The sequence below is a fragment of the Alosa alosa genome, chromosome 13, assembly GCF_017589495.1.
Source record: "Alosa alosa isolate M-15738 ecotype Scorff River chromosome 13, AALO_Geno_1.1, whole genome shotgun sequence".
Lineage (NCBI taxonomy): Eukaryota > Metazoa > Chordata > Actinopteri > Clupeiformes > Clupeidae > Alosa > Alosa alosa.
This window is the reverse complement of record NC_063201.1, coordinates 19,011,587-19,016,586: the sequence shown is the minus strand read 5'-3', so window position 1 is coordinate 19,016,586 and position 5,000 is coordinate 19,011,587. Positions and strand designations below refer to the sequence as shown.

Below are 5,000 nucleotides of genomic sequence, written 5' to 3'. Positions count from 1 at the left end.
GCTGAGGCAGAGTTTGGTGCTGGGGGAAAGTAATTGAAAAAAAAAAAAAAAAAAAAAAAAAAAAGCAACTGAACTTGTGCGAGTGATTTGAAGTCTATACATCAACCCCCTCCTGTGCCAGACATATGCATTTATGCGTGACTGAGGGAAGATTATATTGCTCTTACCTTCTCAAGAGGCTAACCCCTACAGAGTACTGTAGCAGTTAAGAGTGTTCTTCATGCTGGGAAAGAACCACTTCAAGATGAGCTGCAGCATAATTTCCCTCTGCTGAACGTGTGGTATGCATATCAGCGTCTAACTCATATTATAGGGCAGATTGTGTGGCGTGCCTCCAAGCACTGCTGTGACTGACGGATTTAGTCCAAACTGCTGAACCGCTTTGAAAGCTGTTACTTTATTATGTCGATGGGCCCCCGAAAGCTCAGAATTTTGTCTGTGAAGATGATGACTACAGGGTTGGCAACATCTTCCTTTGTGACAGTAGACGATGTTCTAAAGAGGTCTGAAGTGCTCGGTTGCATTTGTGTGTATTTGTTGTCGAGTGACACGAACTACGAAGAGCAGAGAAGGTGACAAACTGCCATATATTTTTTTTCTAGTTTTATAGTGTGTCAGGTATGCAAGCCTGCATGGTGTTGAGTGTTTCAGGAAAGTTCAACAATAGCACAACATAATTTATTTCTGCGAGTAGCTGCTTAGCCTCTCTGATTTTAGTAATGCTTGGTAATTACTGAGAAGATACTGATGGCCCCATTTTGTACTTTATATCCCCTTCATTTAATCTTTATTTAGTCATCCGAATGTTTGTGTGTGGACTGTGTGTGTGTGTGTGTGTGTGTGTGTGTGAATGTGTTTGTATGTGTGGCTGTTCTGAATGAGGCTTGCATAGAGGTCTGTCTATATTGATATTGGCCATGAAATGGTGTACTGTAGGAATACTGTATCTAGAGACAGAGAGGCAGAGAGCACAAAGGTAAACGTGATCAAATTCTACTGAAAATAATGATCATTTGACCTATTGGCCCGTTGCACGAGTGGCTCTTGGTGGGCTCGTTTGTTTCCGCCAGGTGTGTTTGAAGCTGCTGCTATTGTTAATGTAATTAGTGTCTACACAGACCGGGTTGGTTGTTGCACCTAGTGAATCAGCACGTTACGATATAGAAGGATTTATGCATGTGTTAAAATAGTTATTATTGGGCAAATAAGGTATTCCGTGTAAGAGTAACTATCCAATAGTCCTCCGTATCTATCCAATAGTCCTCCGTAGCTTTGACAGTCCTGTACCGGTAGTTAGAGACACATGAGGGAAAAGGCAAAGAACACTCCTTGTTTAATAACTTTGAATAGAAAGAAACAGAGCTGTGTTTTGTTTGTGCTTTGTGGTTCCTTTTGTTTCTGTGCCTGTGTTGAAACAGAGATACCGTACTGGACATTTAACCCTGGACTGCTCTGACACTTAGCCCTGGACTTTTCAATGCATGGCTTAAAGGGGATAAACAACTGTGAGGTCAAAGCACGTCTATAGGGTTCATCAGCGGGTTCTCTCTGCAGCATGCCCAAAGAGATACTGCTGCAGCTTTTTCATGCCTGACCTGCTCGATTTTAAAGAATTATGTAACTTATTTATTATTTGTACCTCACCAGAAGAAGTCATCTGTTGTTGCAGTAAGGTTGAGTTAAAAATATGCCGGGATTTGGAAGATATGTCATTTGTTAACTGGTACATTTACCTCGGATATACAGTACTGTTTATATAAAGATGTTACTGTATGTTGATGTATGTAGCAGATAACAAACTTACTATAAACCTGATACAAGGACTTTCATGTTGATACCAGCATGCAAGCAGAACCAACCATAATAGACTAAACGTGCTGAAACAGACTGAAACGATGCACCAAAGCATTGAATCCCACCATGTTTAAAACTGGGAGCCAAGGCCAGGCGTCTGACTGCATTGCTCTTGTTTACCATGAGCTGCAATACAACTGCCGTGCCACTACTGTAGCTTGAAAGGATTATTTGTTTTAAACAAGGGCCAATACCTCAGGTGTGCAGGGAAAATATGTATTTTGTGCAAAAACAAGAGGCCTGGCGTGGCATTTGAGGAATCAGTCGAGGGAACGGCAAGCAGCCACCGAGCTGAATTGAATAATAGCCGCAATGACACAAACTTACTATAAACCTGATACAAGGACTTTCATGTTGATACCAGCATGCAAGCAGTACCAACCATAATAGACTAAACGTGCTGAAACAGACTGAAACGATGCACCAAAGCATTGAATCCCACTATGTTTAAAACTGTGAGCCATAAGCCATTCATTCTCCCCTGTGAGAGACAAGGCCAGGCGTCTGACTGCATTGCTCTTGTTTACCATGAGCTGCAATACAACTGCCGTGCCACTACCTGGAAAGGATTATTTGTTTTAAACAAGGGCCAATACCTCGGGTCTAGGGGGAGTGCAGGGAAAATATGTATTTTGTGCAAAAACAAGAGGCCTGGCGTGGCATTTGAGGAATCAGTCGAGGGAACGGCAAGCAGCCACCGAGCTGAATTGAATAATAGCCGCAATGACACATACCACAACTCTAAAGGCTCAGAAGTGACAAGTTCATTACCACCAGAAACGGCATTGTTCCTGAAATAACTTTTTTCTTCCCTCCTCTGTTAAGATTACCATTGCAGGTTGGTTGTTTTTTTCTCTCTCTCTGGAACTACAAAGTCTGCAACTACGCGGCGGCTCCATCTCTTCGCCTTGCTCCTGTGAGAATATCCAAGCCAACATTTAATTACACAGATTTTTCTCTCAAAAGATTTGCTTTGATACAACAGATGCAGTACACCAAAGTCTATAAACATTATTAAACTAGTAGAGACCAGATGGCCAGAAGTTGCAGAAGACATTTTGAAGACTTTTTTTTCTTCAGTTCTTTTGGAATGAAAGTGAAATGTTAGATAACCTTATTTGCTTGCTGGTGCCGGATAACTTCTCTCCATAACAAATAATGAGTCAGTAAGATGCCAGAAAGGCTGTTTGTCTGTGGCATTCTGCTGTGTCTCAACTAAAATTGGCAAAATGAGACAATCTCTTTCTCTCTCTCTCTCTCTCTCTCTCTCTCTCATTAGGGGTAGGGGAGATTGTTGTGGGGTTGTCTGTTGGGAGAGCCTTGCGAGGGGGTCTATGTAAGTGAGCGGGGGATCACCCCCTGTAGGGCAAAGCATGCTGGGAGATTTGTTTTATGGGAGGTCACACTGGACAGCTCCCCCTAAGTCCCCAGGCTCTGGCTCTTTTTTCCTTGCTGATTTGACACAGTGAGATCAGGGGGGCCCGACCAGAGACCTGTGGATGAATGCACAAGAGGACGGTCTCCAGGGAGCGCTGCGGACGCCGACAAACACTGCATTAAGGGTCTGAGACAAAGGCAGATGGGGGCAACGCTGGCTTGGGATAGACAGCCTTAGGCATTGGAGATTGCACTGGCACTGGAGGGTGGCACAACATTTTGCTACGCTTGGGCATTGCCAGAAGCTGTCTGTTAGCTATGTGCATGTTGCCAGGTGATGCTTATTTCCAGGAACTTTGAGGCAGTTCCTGCTCATGCACCCACCACTCCATAGACGCTTTGATTTGGTCAGAATGCCTGGATTGCGGTGAGCGTCTTCTTTCAGCAGATAACTTGGCTGAAGTTTGTCTATAGTATTACCTTCTGGCTGAACCTTCCGAAAAAAGAGACACACCAGTGGCGTTGATGTCTAGACCACGTGCAGGCTTAGTGCCCACGAGTACTGAGGATCTGGGTCATTTCTTGGGCCCGCTCCCATCTCTCTCTCTCTCTCACCTGCTCATTTCCTGTCTGCTCTTCGCTGTCCTGTCGACTAATGACCAGTCAGAAAGGCTAACGCCCAGTCAGAAAGGCTAACATCCAGTCAGAAAGGCCCAAAACAGAACCAACAGAAGCTTCTCCACTACTAGTGCCAATGTGATTGCCTTCTTGCTCAACTCATCTGAATTAGAGCGTGGTGAGACTCTCCCTTTTACAGCTTCCAATTAATGAATCAATGGTGGTGGTGGGGTGGGTGAGAAAAACACTAGTCTTGAAGAAATGTCTCTGCTCTGTTTAGGGTCCTTGGGAGAGGGATAAAGAAGAAGCCCAGTTTGAAAGAGAAAATCAAGAGGGAACAAAGCAATGCATACAAATCTCTGGGTGAATCGATGGAAACTAGGCGGACCTATTCATTCAGAATTAAAGACCATTTTGCTGCCAACGATTTTCCAGGTGGGCGGAATTCTAAATGGAACGTCCACATACCTGTGCTCTTCTCCCGGTGTGCTCCTGCTCTCTGTGCATGCCCTTAGATGGCCATTTCCTCCAGCGCACACATGCACACACATCCCCTCTGCTTCTCCATTTGTTTGCACGCATCTGAAACATAATCATTTGTCTTCGCTGTCCCTTCGTATGTGCTTGGCATTGGCAACTAGAGACTCTCTCTCTATCTCCATCTCTCTCTCTCCATCTCTCTCTCTCTCTCTCTCTCTTTATCTCTCTCACACTCTCACTCTTTCCTCTCTCTCTCTTTTGCTCACTATTTCCCTCTCTTTATTTCTTGGTGGGTCTCTATCTTTCTCTCACACTCTCACTCTTTCCTCTCTCTCTTTTTTGCTCACTATTTCCCTTTATTTCTTGGTTGGGTCTATCTCTCTCTCTCTCTCTTCCTCTATATTTCTCCATCCCTCTCTCCCTCTCTCTATACCAGAAACGCCTCAGTCTTCAATTTGTCATGTTTATCACCCAAACACCAGTGTGTGCTAATGACTGTCTGCCATATGATGTGCATGACGATAGCAAGGCCTTATGTGACAGTAGCGTGGGTAGTGAGTTAGTGTGTGTGTGTGTGTGTGTGTGTGTGTGTGTGTGTGTGTGTGATAGATAGATAGATAGATAGTTAGATACTTTATTGATCCCCAAGGGGAAATTCAAGTGTGTGTGTG

At 44.2% G+C, this 5,000-nt stretch overlaps 1 protein-coding gene across 1 annotated transcript in view; it reads left to right on the top strand.

Moving 5' to 3' along the window:
* grik3 (glutamate ionotropic receptor kainate type subunit 3) overlaps window positions 1-5,000 on the top strand; it is a 111,985-nt gene that overhangs the window by 40,875 nt on the left and 66,110 nt on the right. The window lies entirely within an intron of this gene.